This window comes from Panthera uncia, chromosome B4 (genome assembly GCF_023721935.1).
Source record: "Panthera uncia isolate 11264 chromosome B4, Puncia_PCG_1.0, whole genome shotgun sequence".
NCBI lineage: Eukaryota > Metazoa > Chordata > Mammalia > Carnivora > Felidae > Panthera > Panthera uncia.
Genome location: NC_064809.1, coordinates 62,641,229 through 62,660,619, shown reverse-complemented (window position 1 = coordinate 62,660,619; position 19,391 = coordinate 62,641,229).

The following is a 19,391-nucleotide window of genomic DNA, read 5'->3' as shown; positions in this document are numbered from 1 at the left end:
ATCTAGTAAGAAGTTGTTATGGCCCATGTCAAAGAGGTTACTGCCTGTGTTCTCCTCTAGAATTTTTGATGATTTTCTGTCTCCTCTAAGGTCTTTTATCCATTTTGAATTTGTTTTTGTGTATGGTGTAAGAAAGTGGTCCAGTTTTATTCTTTTGCATGTTGCTGTCCAGTTTTCCCAACAGCAACTGTTGAAGAGACTTTTTCCATTTGATATTCTTTCATGCTTTGTGAAAGATTAGTTAACCATATAGCTGTGGGTCCATTTCTAGGTTTTCTACTCTGTTCCATTGATCTATGTGTCTGTTTTTATGCCATTATTTTATTTTATTTTTTTGGTGTTTATTTATTTTTGAGAGAAAGACAGAGAGGGAGCAGGGGAGGGGCAGAGAGAGACACACACACAGAATATGAAGCAGGCTCCAGGCTCTGAGCCTGACAGCACAGAGCCTGACTCAGGGATCGAACCCAAGAACCGTGAGATCATGACCTGAGCCAAAGTCGGACGCTTAACTGTCTCAGCCACCCAGGTGCCCCTGTGCCCCTATTATACTGTCTTGATCACTACAGCTTTGTAGTGTAACTTGAAGTCCTGAATCGTGATGCCATGCCTCCAGTTTTGCTTTTCTTTTTCAAGAGTGCTTTAGCTACTTCAGGACTTTTGTGCCTCCATACAAATTTTAGGATTGTTTTTCGGAGCTCTGTGAAAAATGCTGGTGGTATTTTATAGGGGTTGCATTAAATGTGTAGATTGCTTTGGTAGTATAAACATTTTAACAATATTTCCTCTTCCAATCTACGAGCATGGAATGTTTTTCCATTTCTTTGTGTCCTCTTCGATTTCTTTCATCACTGTTTTTTTTTTTTAATTTTTTAATGTTTCTTTATTTTTGAGAGAGAGACAGACAGAGCATGAGCAGGGGAGGAACAGAGAGAGAAGGAGACACAGAATCCAAAGCAGGCTCCAGGCTCTGAGGTGTCAGCACAGAGCTTGATATGGGGCTCGAACCCACGGAGTATGAGATCATGACCTGAGCCGAAGTCGGACGCTCAACCAACTGAACCACCCAGGTGCCTCTCATCAGTGTTTTATAGTTTTCAGAATACAGATCTTTTACCTCTTTGGTTAGATTTATTCCTCTATATCCTATGGGTTTTGATGTAATCGTAAATGGGATTGATTCCTTAATTTCTCATTCTGCTACTTTATTATTGGTGTATAGAAATGCAACAGATTTCTGTACTTTGATTTTGTACCTGAAGCTATTGAACTCATGTATCAGTTCCAGCAATTTTTTGGCGGAGTCTTTCAGGTTTTCTATATAAAGTATCATGTTGTCTGCAAATAGTGAAAGTTTTACTTCTTCCTTGCTGGTTTGGATGCCTTTCATTTCTTTTGTTGTCTGATTGTTGACACTGGGACTTCCGGTACTATGTTAAATAACAAAAGTGAGAGGGGCACCTGGATGGCTCAGTCAGTTAAGCGTCTTACTCTTGACTTCAGCTCAGGTCATGATCTCACAGTTCATGAGTCTGAGCCCCATATCAGGCTCTCCGCTGTCAGTGTAGAGCCCACTTTAGATCCTTGGTCCCTCTTCCCTTTTGCCTATCCCCTGCTGGTGCTATCTCTCTCTGTCTCTCAAAAATAAATACGCATTAAAAAAATTAAATAACAAAGGTGATAGTGGACATCCCTGTCTTGTTCCTGACTATACAGCAAAAGCTCTCAGTTTTTCCCCATTGAGAATGATATTAGTGGTGGGTTTTCACTAATAATAAAGGGTGGCCTTTCACATAATGAAGGGTGGCCTTTATTATGTTGAGGTATGTTCCCTGTCTCCCTATTTTGTTGAGGGTTTTTATCATGAATAGATGTGCTTTGTCAAATACTTTATCTGCATCTATGAGAGGATCACATGATTCTTATCCTTTCTTTTAATAATGTGGTGTATCACACTGATTTGTGATTATTGAACCAACCTTGCAACCCATGAATAAATCCCACTTGATCATGGTGAATGATTCTTTTAATGTACTGTTGGATTCAATTTGCTAGTTTTTTGCTGAGAAGTTTTGCATCCATGTTCATCAGGAATATTGGCCTATAGTTCTGTTTTTTAGTGGAGTCTTTGTCTGATTTTGGAATCAGAGGAAGGCTGGCTTCATAGAATGAGTTTGGAAATTTTACTTTCATTTCTATTTTTTTGGAAAAGTTTGAGAAGAATAGGTACTAACTCTTCTTTAAATGTTTGGTAGAATTCCCCTGGGAATTCATCGCCCTGGACTTTTGTTTGTGGGAGATTTTTGATTAGTGATTCCATTTCTTTTGCTGCTTATTTTGTTTCTTCCTGCTTCAGTTTTGTTAGTTTATCTAGGAATTTGTCCATTTCTTCCAGATTATCTGATTTGTTGGCACATCATTTTTCATAATATTCTCATAATTGTTTGTATTCTGTAGTGTTGATTATTATTTCTGTTCTCTTGTTTGTGATTTTATTTTTGGGTCCTTTCTCTTTTCTTTTTTGGTAAGTCTGGCTAAAGGTTTATCAATTTTATTGATTTTTTCAAAGAACTAGCTCCTGGTTTCATTGATCTGTTCTACTGTTTTTTTAGTTTCTATATCACTTATTTCTGCTCTAATCTTTATTATTTCCTTCCTTTTATTGACTTTAGGTTTCATTTGTTCTGTCTCTAGCTCCTTTAGGTGGAAACTTAGGTTATTTATTTGAGATTTTTCTAGCCTCTTGAAATTGGCCTGCATTGCTATATACTTCCCTCTTATGACCACTTTTGTTGATTCCTAAAAGTTTTGGACCATTGTGTTTTCATTTTTATTTGCTTCCTTGTATTTTTATATTTCTTCTTTAATTTCCTGGTTTACCCATTCATTCTTTAGTACCATGCTGTTTAACCTCCATATATTTGTGGTCTTTCCATATTTTTTCTATTGATTGATCTCAAGTTTCATAGCGTATCGTCAGAAAATATTCATGGCATGCTCTCAATCTTTTTGTACTTGTTGAGGCCTGATTTGTGACTTAATATGTGATCTATTCTGGATAATATTCTATGTGCACTCTAAAACACTCTCAAAGTCTTTTGACTTCCATTTGCATGATAAATGTTTCTCCATCCCCTCACTTTCAATCTGCAGATACCTTTAGGTCTAAAATGCATCTCTTCTAGGCAGCATATAGATGGTTCTTGGGTATTTTTTGTTTTTGTCTTTTACCCATCTGGCAAGCTATGTCTTTTGGTTGAGGCATTTAGTCCATTTATATTCAGAGTAATTATTGATAGATATGTATTTAGTGTCATTTTTTACTTGTTTTGTCATTGTTTCTGGAAATTTTCTCTGTTCCTCTTTAATCTTTGCCACTTTTAGTCTTCCCTTCTGACTCAGAGAGTCCCCTTTTATATTTCTTGCAGGGCTGGTTTAGTGGCCATGAACTTTTTTAGTTTTTGTTTGGGAAATTCTTTATCCCTCCTTTCTATTCTGAATGATAGCCTTCTTGGCAGAGTACTCTTGGCTACAGATTTTTCCCATTTAGCATATTGAATATATTACACCACTCTCTTCTGGCTTGCCAAGTTTCTGTGGACAGATCTGCAGCTAGCCTTATAGGTCTTCCTTTGTAAGTTATGGACTTCTTTCATCTTATTGCTTTTAGGAATTTTTCTTTATCACTATATTTTGCAAATTTACCTACAATATGTCTTGGTATTGGCCTGCCATTGTTGATTTTGATGGGAAATCCCTCAACCTCCTGGATTTGAATGTTTGTTTCCTTCCCCAAGTTTAGTGGGGTTTTCAGCTATTATTTCCTCAAATTAACCTCCTGCCCCCTTTTCTCTCTCTTCTTTTTTGGGGACTCCTATGATATGAATGTTATTACATTTGATGGAGTCACTGAGCTCCCTAAGTCTATTCTTGTGGTCCATAGTTCTGCTTTTTCTGTTTTGATCACCTTCATTATTTTCCATTATTCTATCTTCTATATCACTTATTTGTTCCTCTGCTTCTTCCCTCCTTGTGGTCATTACATCCAGATAGTTTTGAATCTCAGTTATTGCATTTTTAATTTCAGAATGGATATTTTTTTACTCTTGTATCTCTGTGGTAAGGGACTCCATAATCTCTTCCATGCTTTTCTCAAGCTCAGAGAGTATCCTTATGATTGCTGCTTTAAATTCTCCATCAGGTGTATTATATCTGTTTCACTTAGATCTCTGACCATAACCTTTTCTTCTTTCTTTTGGAATGAATTCCTCTATCTTTTTCTGTGTCTTAGAAAAGTCTATTATATTTCCTGCTCTTGAGAGTAATAGCTTTATGAAGAGGTCATATGATGTCAAGGGTCTGGTGTTTCAGGGAGTGTCTCTGGTGTGTGCTGTATGCATTGTGCTGCTGTATTGGCTGCTTTATCCCTCAGGTCAGTTGCCTGTGAAGTTCTCCTTGCCTATAGTGGGCTGTGTCTGGACCTTAGCCAGGGTGGGGCAAGTTTTGACTAGACATGCTCTGGTCTACTTGTTAAATGAGACCTGATGCTACTTCCACTAGAACAGAAGAATTGCAGAACTCCATGGTCAGTAGACATGGTATGTGCAGAGATTTCTGCTGGTCTTCTGGGGAAGGGGCCCACTGCACTACTCCTTAGGCACACTTGTCAGAGAAAAGCAGTACCAGCAGAGCACAGGGGGGTAGGACTTCCTATAAGGAGGTTAGGCAGCCAGTGTTGGCCTTGTGCTATGTACTGAAGTTGGTTTATGCTAAGGGGTGGGGGGAGGAAAATGGCACCAATCAGTTCCTTTGTCCTAGCAGAGAGGAGTCCATGCTTGCTGCTCTCAGGAAGGCCCTCCCAGAAGAGCAAATAATTTCCCCTTGTGTATCCCAGGTGTTTTTCAGAGCTCTGTTTTCATGCTATTGTCTCCATCTCCGGGTTGCTTGCCTGCCTGAAACAGTGCGGTGCACTTTGGGCTCTATTCCAGCCAAGACTACTGACTTTTAAAACGTCAAACATTAGGGATGTGCTGTGGCAAGGGCCTGCACTGGTCTTCTGGGGGGAGGGTCTCACTGCGCTGGGACCAATGCAGATTTGACTGAGAATGGCAGTCACAGCAGAATGCAGGGGCATGGGGTTTGGAACAAAGCAGGCTAGACAGCCAGTATCTGGGTCAGCTGCCCTCAGCAGGTTTCTGTGCACCTATGCTGAGGGCCACAGGAGGGAAATGGTGCCTGCCTGCTTTTTTGTCTCCAGAGAGGTGATTCTGTGAATGCCACCTCTCACAAATGCACCCCAAGAAGAGCAGTCTCTCCCCATGCACCTTAGGTAATTCTCAGATCACTCCCTCTGCTCCAGGGTTGCTTGCCTGCCTTCTCTCTATGAGTAGAGCAGTGCCCTCAGAACTCTGTCCCAGCCAAGCCCACAGACCTTTAACACTCCAGTCTCTCAGCCCCTTTGGTTGCAAGAACTCACAAAAATCAGCCCCTTCCCCAAGCCAATGGCTTTGGGGAAGTGTTCTCCTTGTGCTCATCCCTGCGTGCTCCACTCTCTCTCACCTTTCTCTCTGACTAGGGCTCCCTCCCCTCAGCAGCACCCATGATCCATTTCTCTTAAACCACATCTCCACATACTTCCTACCTTCCTCCTTCCTACCTTCTGTCCCTCTAGTTGTGCAGCTTGTTCTGTCAGTCCTCAGGTCAATTTCTTGGGTATTCAGAATGATTTGATAGTTATCTACCTGTTTGAGGGACAAGAATAGCCCAGGTTCCTCCTATTGCACTGCTATCTTAGCTTCCCCCAAATAGGACTTTAATCTTACTTTCCCTTAATCACAGGTTCCCTTCTAAAAACCAAGGAGATCCCAAAGTCCTTTAGCAACCATTAACTGTGTCTCATTTCCCCCCCTGCTTTCAGGCTTCGCATACCTAGGACATCTTTCTCAGACAGGACTCAGATTTTACCTCTTAGAGAGAACACCTTTACCACTACACATCTGTGTTTCTCACTAAACTGAAAGTGACACAGCCAGGTTCTATTCATTGCAGTATCTGGCACATAGTGTGTGTTCAATAAACATTGGTTAGATTAAAACTTAGGGAATTTGGAGTTTCCAAGTTGGTGAACACGTGGAGATTTGGGGAGAATGGTGTGCCCAGAGAACATGACAGTCCTGCACTCTTTCCCAAAGACCTTGCCCTGTGCATCTCTTCCATCTGGCTATTCCTGAGTTATATACCCTTTTACATTTTACTAGTGACCTAGATCAAACATTAAAGAATACGTGGTGAGGCACCTGGGTGGCTCAGTCAGTTAAGCGTCCAACTTCAGCTCAGGTCATGATCTCACAGTTGGTGGGTCCGAGCCCCCCATCGGGCTCTGTGCTGACAGCTCAGAGCCTGGAGCCTTCTTCGGATTCTGTGTGTCTCTCTCTGTCCCTCCTCTGCTTGTGCTTGTGCTCTCTCTCTCTCTCTTGAAAATAAACAAACATTAAAAATTTTTTTTTAATAAAAAAATGTTAAAAAAGTACATGAATACAAATATTTGCTTAAGGATGAGTGAAGAGAACACAAGACAGAAAGAAAAAAAAGCTGGTGGAGCTAGGTATATAAATTAAGATAAAAGGGGCGCCTGGGTGGCTTAGTCCAGCTTTGGCTCAGGTCATGATCTCACGGTCTGTGGGTTTGAGACCTGCATCGCGCTCTGTGCTGACAGCTCAGAGCTTGGAGCCTGCTTCAGATTCTGGGTCTCCCTCTCTGTGCCCCTCTCCAACTCATGTTCTGTCTCTGTCTCTCAAAAATAAATGGTTAAATAAATAAATAAATAAATAAAGTTAATGCTATCGCTGAACACATTTTGACTACCTAAATAAAAGTGACACTGTAAAAAAAAAAAAAAAAAACTGGGGAAGAGGCTTGTGGAAAGTACAATTACAAAAGAAATCCACATGGTGACTGAAGGAAAAATGAGAGAAATGAATGGTAGACCATGGAATACTTACAGACACATGATTAGAGTAAATTTGAGAAAGCATACCAAATGAAATGTTAAAGATAATATCAAATATGAAAGAAAATGTTACTGAAATGAAGACAGTGCAGATGGGTGGTCTCATTGTCCTCCAAGAAAATGACATTCACAACTACAACAATATATATCATGATGTGGTCAATTAAACTTCACAGTAAAAATGCAACACTTTATACTTTAAGAAATGCTGTAGTTCATTTACAAGGATAAAAATAAATGCCGTCTGAGTTACTTGTAATTAATAAAACAACATAAAAGAAAATAAATATCTAGAACATTCTGAAGGGAAAAATAAAATAAAACAGGAAATTTGCACCAAAAGACTTACCTGAAGATAACGAAAAGAGATAAACTATGTATTGAGGGTTTTCAAGTAGCTGTCAAGAAAGTTATCCAAAACTTGGAAATAAGGCAGAAAAGGTGAGTAGCCCATCCTTTCTGCATCATGTGGGGATAAAGCCCACCCAAGTACTGACAAGGACAAGTTGCCAACAAATTGTTAAGGTCTAGATAGTAAATATGTTAGGCTTTGTGGGCGTTAGCACTCTTGAGTACTCAGGTCTTCCACTGTAACACAAAAGCAGTCATAGGCAGTAAGGAATGACCTTGCTGAGTTCTAATAAAACTTTATTTATAAAACACATGGGCTAGAGGTGCTTGGGTGGTTCAGTGATTAAGTGTCCGACTTTGGCTCAGGTCATGATCTCAGGGTTCATGGGTTCAACCTCCATGTTGAGCTCTGAGCTGACAGCTCAGAACCTGGAGCCTGCTTCAGATTTGGTGTCTCCCTCTCTTTCTGCCCCTCCTCCTGCCCCTGCTCATTTTCTGTCTCTGTCTGTCAAAAATAAACAAAACAAAACAAATCACATGGGCTAAATTTGGCCAGAGGATCATAGTAATGTAAAGTTTACCTCATTATTTACTATTGATTAAAGGTCCCAGAATTAGGATATTACTTGTGTTAAACAAGAAACATGACCAAAATGGAGTCACTTATGTTAAATCCCACCAAGCTTTACCGCCTAACCTAAATGCAGTTTGAGTCTCTCACAAGAGTGGAATTTTAAACCAATTGGTCTGGAAATTTCTGATCAGCACTAATGAGGTCATCTTATGATAAGAAGACCTGAAACAATCCTTTCTTTTCCCTCCCTAATAGCTTCCTTGCCCCACCCTCCTTCCTATAAAAACTTTCCATTTTGCACAATTCCTCAGAGCATCTACTTGCTAGAGGGGATGCTGCCCATCTGTGAATCCTTGAGTAAAGCCAATTAGTTCTTCAAATTTACTCAGTTGAATATCTGTTCTTTAACACTTGTTAACTTGAAGATTTTTGTCTGCAAGAGATGCAAATAACTTCTGTCAGTGGAACTGATAATTCCAAAGATTTATGGCCAATTGAGTATTTTATATTTCATACATCTTATTCTATAAATGTCCTTGCTTCTTTAAATTTGTCATAATATCTTGGCTGGTTCCTTCATTAATTAATGCATTAAATGAAATCTTTGAAATGTGCTCATTTTGTATTTGCTAGACAGTCGTGACTTTACCTTTTTGAACATTATACTCTAACATATATCGTAAGGGGGCAAACAGTCACAGGTCTTTTCTGCTATAACAGGGAAAGGGCCAGTGGTTATACATGCTGCCTTTCCACAAGTTTTGAAAAGGCTGATTAACACTATAAAATAGAGATGTAAATAACTGGCTCTAACTTCAGTTTATTTCAAATCTTGATGGACAGGTAGCTGTAATAGCCAAAACAGATATCTTATGAAACCTCTTCATACACAACAATTGGGGTGAAGTTTGTTTTAACAATACTTGGGGCACCTGGGTGGCTCAGTCTGTTGAGCATCTGACTCTTGATTTCGGCTCAGGTCATGATCTCACAGATTGTGAGTTTGAGCCCAGCATAGGGCGTTGTTCTGACAGCTGAGCCTGCTTGAGATTCTGTCTCTCTCCCTGTCTCTCTGCCCCTCCCCTACTCATGCTCTCCTTCTCTCTCTCAAAATAAATAAACATTAAAAAATAGTTAAAGTAAATCCATATTTCAAATAGGGTTGATCATTTTGAATTTTTGACCAGCTTCTTGTAAAATATGCTATATTCTTGGGGTTTTTTCTTTTTAAGTAGCTGACAAAGATCTTCTAGCACTGTAAGAGTATTTGTCAGTGTTCCCATGGATTCCTATTTGATGGCACATACATTATTTTTTAAACCAACAATTTCTCAGTAGGAGTCTTTTAAAGTCACTTGTCCATGTGTAAGGACAAATTTAACTGAAACTAGATATTATCTGCCCTTTAATCAGGCACTCATAATCTGCACTATATTACTACACTCTAAAGAGGTTCAGAGAAGGAAGTTACCACTATGTGAAGCTTCTATTCTTCCCCAAGAAAGTGACATGTGACATAAATTCAGGGTGAGAAACCCAGTGTAAAATAGTATGTTAAATCCTAGTACTAAGTTTAAATTCTTGCTTGCTTTTTTGATAAAAATAAAATGAAGCAGAAATTCTGTTTTTTAATTCCTGCATCCCAGTGGTTTTTCTTGCACTCTCCTAGGGTACACGTAGCCCTCGTAGAGTCTGAAAAAAGGATGTCATTACTTTGCAAGTCTGAGGTTTGGCAGTCACTAAGTGGGTACCACCACTTGGTGGCAGCGGTGTCCCACAACTGTGGGATCTGTTTTGCAAGGATAAACCTTTTCTTAAAAGATTAAGTGTAAATAATTAATAGCAAACAATGACAATGTGCATTCAGCCCTACACAGGCCCTTCCTCGTGACTGTTGACAGTGCTGAAGTTTACCTAAGTCCTGTGCTTCTGGAAAGCAGTGATGGTAAAGAACACCTCCCCCAATATTTTGCTTTCCCGAAATCTCCCCCATTCCTTTGTGTTCTAGGAAAGGGCTTACTCAAACAGTCACCCTTACCCATTTGGCTTAGATAAACCTCACTGTCCACCCTTTCTTATGACCCCCTGAATTCTCACAGATGATTTCTCTGTTTAACTGTAACCAGGCCAAATGCAGATCTTTTCCTCCCTTTTCAGAACATGATGACCAGAGCAGGCACAGATCTTCCAACTTCCCCTTCTTTGTTGTAATTGATGAGCTAAGATTAGAACTATTTGTTCTCCCTGAAACTAGCTAACCACAGAGAAAAATATTTCGTATTCAGCTACCTCACTGAGACTTCTGCTTACATAACAACCCAACTCTAAATCATCCCACTCATTGTCTGCTTACTCCTCCCTATATAAATCTAAGGCAATACCCCTCCCCCAGAGGCACCCTGATAGCCCAAATAAAAGCAATCTCCTTACTTGTCTGGTTTTGCTTTGACACATCCACCAACTCATCCTTAAAAAGCTTCACCCTCACCAAACCTAAGCCAATTACTACTTTTCCTGTACAATGTCTCTTAGATAAGTCTTCTCCCAAAAGAGATACCTCTTCATATTTAATACTGAGATAGGGAAACTGAAGGGACTCCATTTTAGAAAGGCTCTATTTCCACCATTTCTCTGCTAAATCCCATTTATTCATGTTCTATATTTTGCATCTGAGTAAACCAAAGAAGATATGTTCCTATTCTAGAGGGGAAGCAAGAAAGTTGATCATTCTCTGAGTTTCGTCTTAGGCCCCCAAACACCTGATAACATCTCAAAAGAACTGGATCCCAAACATGTTCCAGGAGATCAGCTTCAAACAAATCTTGATTGACACTGCATCAATACCTTTAGTGGTGCCTTTGGTGATTTATGGAATAACATCTATCGTTTACCTGACACTCACCTGTGATTGCACCCCATCTTAGATTCCTGAAGGAATACAGACCCTGGACCTCTTTCCAGTATAAATCCTTCACCTCAAGCAAAGGAGAGATTCACTTCTCCTTTTCCAAGTCTTCCAGAGCTTCCATCTGCTATAGTCTATCACTTAACACTATTCAATAAACTCTCTTCTCACTTGCTCCTGGCTTGCATTTGATTTCTATCCTGCACAAAGCCAAGGACCTTCTTGGCTGGTCCTGCAGGACCCACTCTGGGCCCTTGGACCTGGTCTGCCTACATCAATACCCAAACTTCATAGAACATACTTATCTCTCAATATAACATTTCCAGCCAACATTTACATAGAAAAATCTTCTATTTGTGTCTTAACCATAATACAATATTTTTAACAAAATAATATAGAAAAATGTCTTTCATTCTAAATACTATTGATGTTTCTTCAGAGTCAGTTGTGGGTTGCATTATGTGTCCCTCCCCCCTCCCAGTATATTGTAATTCTAACCCCTGGTACTTGTGAATGTGACCTTATTTGGAAATAGGGTCTTTGCAGATGTAATTAAAATGTAAGTTTAGGGGCACCTGGGTGTCTCAGTCAGTTAAGCAACTGACTCTATGTTTTAGCTCAGGTCATGATCTCATGGTTTGTGGGTTCAGGCCCCACATTGGGCTCTGTGCTGGTGGTGTGGAGCCTCCTTGGGATTCTCTGTCTCTCTCTCTCTCTCTCAAAAAAAAATTTTTTTTTAAGTTAAAATGAGGTCATACTAAAGTGGTATGGGCCCATGATCCAATATGACTGGTTTCCTTTTAAGAAGAAAAGACACAGGGACAGACACACACAGGGAGAATGCAACGTGAACATGTAAGCAGTGATTGCAATGATGCATCTGCAAGTCAAGGAACATTAAGGATTACTGGCAACACCAAAAGCCAAGAGAAAGGCATGAAACTGATTCTTTCTTAGAGCCTTCACAAAGAGCCTGGCTGTTAACCACTTTGATTTGGGGCTTCTGGCTTCCAGATTAGTAAAAGAATAAACTTCTAGGTTTTTTTAAACTTTCCAATTTATGGTGATTTGTCATGGCAGCCCTAGGAAACTAACAAAGATCCTGTTCAAATTTTTGAAAATGGTGGAATTGAGTGTCTTGAAAAGGAGTGTAGTACAGGACCATTGGTGGTATGAAAGCAAAAATTTCACTGGAGAAAGTTAAACTGGTGCAGGAGACTTTATCTGAGGCTACTGCAATAGGAGAGAGGCCAGCACGAAGTCTGAACTCAACTCCACAGCAGCAGACTGGGCAGGGCTGTTTATGGGCTGGGGTGAGCTAGTGGAAAAGTACTGGAGGATGTTAGGGGGACATCACAGGCCATCTGTATTTGCTAATGGGCTTTATCCAAAGAAAAAATAAATGTCTCTTATCTTTACGACAAGAAATAGTTTTGTAACTTGGAGCAAGAAACCTTGGAGTTGGCTCCTATCCCGCCATGGAAGCTGAGAGATAGGGGTGTTATATCCTTTGCTAATTAAATTTCAAAGAGATGGTTCCCAGGTTCCTGAGATTTTCCTGGGTTGTAAAACTGATCAGAGGCTTTTAATAGATTTATATCTCAGAGGGGTAGAGAAAGAATTTACAAGTTTTCTAAAGTAAATATTCTAAGAAAAGGGAGTTGAGGCGCCTAGAGTCAGAAAGAAGCCTGTTTAAATGAAGTCAAGTTAAAGAAAACATTAAACCATCTTGGTCAGTGGCCTTTGTACAAAATCTGCTGTTACTGATTATATTAATTATTTGGTGAAAAAGAAATATCTTAAGCACTTCACACCTAAAAAGATGGTTTGGATTTTTAAACATTATATATAGGTATATTACCACACTTTAGTTGCCTGTTTAAGAAATTGGTTGAGGGCTTGGGGTTGACATAACATGTTTTCCTACCTAAATAAATGAGAAATAGGCTCCAGATTAGCATTTGCATGCAGAACACCTGGTTTTCAGTACCAGATTACTGATGGACAGCAGAAGATGACTACATTTCTGAATTATTTATTTTTTTAAGAAATTTTTGAATCATAGACCCAAATCTCTTTTAAAGCACCACCTAACTGACATAGTGATTCAGTGCATACCCACCACATTCTAAATCCTAGAACAAGACCATGTTTAATGAGCTTTCTCCCTGTACCCCCCACTTCTGCCCCCACTCTCATCAAGATCCAGGACAGATGGGCCATCAACTCAAAGACCAACAGCAGGACAGGCCCACTGGCACATTGCCTAGAAAGCTTGGGAGGGAATAACAAACATCTGTTCTAAAATCCGCAACACAGATCCAAGAAGGAGACAGCTGCTAGCCATATTCCTTCTTTCCCAAGGCAATACTTTTAAATTGCTGTTGGAAGCTAAGAATTAAAAAACAAAAACATATACAATAGAATAGAAAATAACAATGCATTAGGTGTTATAAGGCTAAGTATTGGTTCAGTCAGGTAGGTATATATGTAAGTAGATATGTATGTATGTATATATGTCCTCGGTAATAATATAAGGTGCATTCCTTGGAGAACTCTTCTAGGAAGTCCCCAGTAGTTACTTGAAGGGAAGGGAAACCCAGTTAATACTAAATGTTGTAGACATCAATAGGCCAGGATTTGAGATCTGATCTCACACTTTCTTTTTTTTTTTTTAATTTTTTTTTTTCAACGTTTTTTATTTATTTTTGGGACAGAGAGAGACAGAGCATGAATGGGGGAGGGGCAGAGAGAGAGGGAGACACAGACTCGGAAACAGGCTCCAGGCTCCGAGCCATCAGCCCAGAGCCTGACGCGGGGCTCGAACTCACGGACCGCGAGATCGTGACCTGGCTGAAGTCGGACGCTTAACCGACTGCGCCACCCAGGCGCCCCTGATCTCACACTTTCAACTCACCTACCAACTTATATTACTGGTAGCCCAAATCAGTCGAATTTTCAGCTGTCCTAAGTTTGGCATTTGAAACCCAAAGCTCATTGCATTACCACTGTCCTCTGGTTTCTCTAGCCTCCTGGCAAGCAGCTTCTTTCACGTGCTTCTGGTAGACCAGTAAAGAACAAAACCAGGCAGATAATTTTTTTTTTTAAAGTCAGGGCAATCTTATTTCTGTAAATAGATAGACAGATAAAGACAAAAATAATCTCAGAGGACTCTTGAAAACATCTTAAATCAAGCTCCATCATTTTTATAAATGAGAAATAGTTAATGCCATTGACATGAAGTGATGTACTTGAGATCACATAGCAACATGGCGATAGAGTGAGAACCTCGGTCTTCAAATTTCCCAACCAGGGTTCTCCCTGCTAACTCCATGCCTGCTGATGGAGAGGAGAGTACTCAGGTGTGGATAGCTGGCATTCTTCTCCATTCTTCCTGCATATACCTGGAGTAAAAATGCCTTGAGGGAGGACCCTGAATGCGCTAATTTGAGTTGAATGTCAATAACCATACAGCAGTTACTTAAGGTACTGGAGGATGGGACAACCAGGAGTCTTGTGAGTAGTGAGTTTCTGTATCTGTGGCTTACTGATGACTATTTATCTACAGTTTATTAAAACACCCAAAGAGAAAACAAAACTACAAATGGTTTGAAACTTAAAATTTTTCTAAATATATAAATAAATAAAATTTTCTAGTTATACCTCATTAAGGCAGAACTGACAAAAGAGGAATTTTCTTACCCTGACTTCGAAGACAAAATTCTATAAGGTGAAAGCTCTAATGAAAGTTTGGGAATATTTCTGCCATTTTTCCTTGTTCAATAGATACAATCCTAATTCATTGCATTATTATTTTTTTTTAATTGTGAAAGGATTCCCACCATCTAGTTAATTAATGCATCCATCCTTATATATACATTTTTAATGAGAACATTTAAATTCTACTTCCTTGGCAAATTGCAGTTATATAATACAGTGTCATCAACTATAGTCACCATGTTTTACATTAGATTCACAGACCTTATTCACCTTATAGCTGAAAGTTTGTACCTTTTACCAACCTCTTTATTTCTCCCACTCCTCAGCCCCTGGCAACCACCTTTCTACTGTCTTTTCCCATGAGTTTGACCTTTTTTTAAGATTCCATATAGAAGTGATATCATGTAGGGCACCTGGGTGGCTTAGTCAGTTTAACATCTGATTTCAGCTCAGGTCATGATCTCACAGTCCATGAGTTTGAGCCCCACATTGGGCTCTGTGCTGACAGCTCAGAGCCTGGAGTCTGCTTCAGATTCTTTGTCTCCCTCTCTCTCTGCCCCTCTCCCACTCATGTTCTGTCCCTCTCTCTCTCCAAAATAAACAAACACTAAAAAAATAAGTGATATCATGCAGTATGTCTTTCTCTCTTGGTTTATTTCACTTAGCATAATGCCCTCAAAGTCCATTCATGTTGTCACAAACGTTAGGATTGCCTTCTTTCTCACGGCCAAATAATATTCCATTGTATGTCTATACCATCTTTTTTTTTCTTTTTTTTTCCATCTTTTTTTTTTCAATATATGAAATTTATTGTCAAATTGGTATACCATCTTCTTTATCATTCATCTGTTGATGGACACTTAGGTTGTTTCATACTTTGGCTATTGTGAACAGTTTGGTAATAAACATGGGAGTGCAGATATCTCTTCAGTATTCGGTTTTAATTTCCTTTGAATACATACCCAGAAATGGGATTGTTGGATTATACAGTAGTTCTATTTCAAATTTTTGGAAGAAGCTCCATACTGTTTCCCATAGTGGCTCTACCAATTGACATTCCCATCAAGAGTGCACAAGTGTTCCCTTTTCTCCACATCCTTGTCTTCTCTTGTCTTCTTTATAATAGCCATTATAACAAGCATGAGGTGCTATCATTGCAATTTTGATTTGCATTTCCCTGATGATTGGTATGTTGGGCACCTTTTCATGTACATGTTGGTCGTTGGTGTGTTTTCTCTGGAAAAATATCTATTCAGAACCTTTGCCCATTTTGACTGGATTAATAAATACATTATGTTATAAGATAATAAATAAATCTTAACTAATTTTAAAAGCGGTTTTTGAGAAAGAGAGCACAAGTGGGGGGAGAGGGGCAGAGGGAAAGACAGGGAATCTTAAGCAGGCTCCATGTTCAGTGCAAAGCCCAATGCAGGGCTCAATCCCACAACCCTGGAATCATGACCTGACCTGAAATCAAGAGTCAGATGCTCAAGTGACTGATCCATCCAGGCACCCCAATCTTAACAAATTTTAAATAAGCTATACATGTAATTTCTAACATTCCTTTTTTTGACCCAAGTCAAAAAAAGCATGACTGCACAGAGTTCTGATCCTAATATTTATGGCCAGCCCAATGTAAAGTTGGCAGGTGGCTCCTGTCAAAATCCAGAAACTGTTAAAAATAAAGTCAATAATTTGTACTTAGTAAGAGTTTATAGTACACAGAAGAACAGTTTGCAAACTGGGAGTCTACAAACCAACAGTGACTTGAAGCCTAGACACATGTTATAGGCAGCTTATATAGTAAACACATGGGAACTATTTCATCTTTATAATGACTGGTTACAGCATTGGGATTTTTCCAAGCAACAGGGAATTGGTTAAAAGTGGTCTTCTTATGCCATTTTTGGAAAAAAATTTCAGAGGCATTTCCAAGGAACAATCCAAGTTGTTTTGCTTATGTTGCAGAATAAGTTATATTAGGTTTTGCTTACATGGTTTAACTTGTTCTGTCCATTCAGGAAATTTTCAAGTTTGGTCTCCATTTTGTATTTATTTTAACTCATATAAAAAGGTGTTCACTTGAGATATTAACATAAGTTTTTCTCTTACACAACAAGCAATTAAGATAAGACACTAATAGGTTCTGGGTAGACAAAAGAAACAAGACAGATAAGGTCCCAGTCCTTGCCAAACTTACAGACCAGTGGGAAAACAAACCACAAAAACTGAACAAGGAAAATTGGTCCTAACAAATTCCATTAAAAGCTATAAAAAAATAATAATAATAACAAGGTACTTTGCGTGAGAATAAAAGAACTACCTAAAACAGGTTGGGTGGTTAAGAAAAGTTTCTTAGAAGAGATGACATTTAAGTAGAAAACTAAATGAGAAAGCCTGCTATGGTTGGCTGAAGGAGAAACTTCAGGAAGACAGAGAGCATGTAAAATCTTGGGATAGGAAAGAACCTGTGTATTCCGGGACTGAAGAGAGGTCTGGATATTTGGAGTTTAGTGAGTAAAGGGTATAGTTTGCTTTGTCGTTAGCTTCAACCCTCTGTCCTAAAAGGAAAGTATATTGCACCCTGGTAAATAAAACAGATGAAGGCATAACTTCTTGGATCAAAAAGGTTAATAAAACACCATCTACATGAATGCCTTAGCATGTGAAATACTTAGAACTATGCTTGGCTCATAGTAAATGCTCAACAAATGTTGGCTTTTTTTTTAAGTGTTTATTTTTGAGAGAGATAGAGCGTGAGCAGGAGAGGGGCAGAGAGAGAGAGAGGGAGACACAGAATCTGAAGCAGGCTCTAGGCTCTGACCTGTCAGCATAGCTAAAGTCAGACGCTTAGCCAGCTGGGCCACCCAGGCACTCCAAATGTTGGCTTTTTTAAAAGACAAGTGTAGAGAGTTTTATTCCTCGTTTTCCAACCTTCCAGGTGCCCCAGAAGGGCACTCAAAGAAATGCCTAGAATTCCAAGAACAGAATTTGATAATCATTACACTGTTGCTGCTGCATCACAGAGGAATAAGAATTTCTGAAACCATGTTGTTTATAAAATCAACTTAATACAAAGAGCCTTTCTGGACACTTGATTAGTGAGGAATTCTGATTAAAACTTACACCTGGTGCAGGAAGCTGCGCTGTCCAACCAGCCTGATGGCGGGGCCCAGGCGGTGGACGCATCGGGACTGCAGGGCAGCCCAACGACAGTGAAGCTTCTTGTACTCCCGCTTTTATGTAGTTTGGCCTTAATAAAAGTACCTGGGGAATTGTCTGTTGAGGAATCGCCCTTGACAGGCCCCCTGGGCAAAGAACCATTGGGGAAAGAAAATAAGGTTCCTCAAGGAAATTGTGCAGCCCTACATTAGCCCTTGCCACCCCCTATAAAGATTCCTCTACCTAAAGGAAGGATAGCCTCATACATTTGCCAGCAAAGAAGGAATAAATGGATTTGAAAGCGCCACTCCGGCGACAAAGGAGTGTATCTACGGGCACAAATTACTCCAAGCCCTAGGCCCACTTGGCCCCCAGGAGGCATTCCAGATGATGACTGAACCTAGTCGGTTAAGGTACAGAATGGTTCATTAGTTCCTAGGTGCATTGTCTCTCTGGGAATGCATAAGGCGTGGGTTCCTAAGGCCCTCTTGGCCCCCTCCTGGCACCTCGGACCGAGGCGAACACTTTTGTTCCTCAAGCCACAAGTGGTTCAGGGAAACAACCAAGAGGTCATGTCCCTGTAACTGTTCCACTTGAGGTGTTGAGAGATAGATGAACTTTCATGAAAACGGCAAAGCAAATGCTCTATAGATTGTAGATAAACGTAGATACATAATGAAAATAATGTAAGAAATTAATCAATAAGCAAAGGGCAGGAGGGAACGTTATGAGAAAATAACCATGTTATTCCTTAAAGGGTGATTACACATAGGAACATTTTTAGAATTAGATAATGCCAGAAAACGTAGATGACGTATGCTACAAGGAAATTGCTAACAAATATAATGCCACATTTGCCACAATAAAGCGGCCAGTTCAACACACTGCTGTTGTCTGTGTCCATTTTTATTTTATTTTATTTTATTTTTTTCACTTTTTTGCCGACACCATTCATCCTTCGGGAACCCCTGGAACTGCTGGAGCTGGACTCCAGAAACCTGGGTCTTGATTTATGGAGACTCTTTTACAAAACATAATACTAAGAAATAAACAATGTAGAGAGTTTCAGATAATTTATTCAGTCAATTGTGCTTTAAGTAGCAAAAGAGGGCCATCAAGAAAAGAGAGACGGCAAAATGTGATCTGGTCCAGTGCTTCTCAAACATTCATACGTAAGGATCATGTGAAAAATGTTAGAACAACACCAGGGCTTCTGATCTGGCAGTTTCAAGGTGGGTTTTGAGAATCTGCATTTCTAACAAGTTCCTAGAGGATGCTGGTGTTGCTATCTTGGCGACTGCACTTTGAGAACCCCTCTAGATCCTGCAAATCAGGAAAAAATTAAAAGGAGCCAGATTGAGGGGGCAGGTCATGCCCAAGTATGCAGTTCTTTTAGGCCGATATAGTCATCTCTCATAGTTAGAGGTGGGTGAGGTTTAGCCGCTCATTGGCACCCTCCCTACCAGGTCATGGTGAAGGCAAGTCTGAAGCACACAGACATTCATTTGCAAATAGATACAAAACAATTCAGAAACCCTGTACTGTTCAACAAAGACCTGCTATCTGTCCCTTCAGGTTCTTGGAACACATCTAGCCTAACAAGTTCAGGCAGTTAATCAGGATGAGAGTCAGCCTTAGAGGCTCCAAATCCTCTGAACCCATGGCAGGAT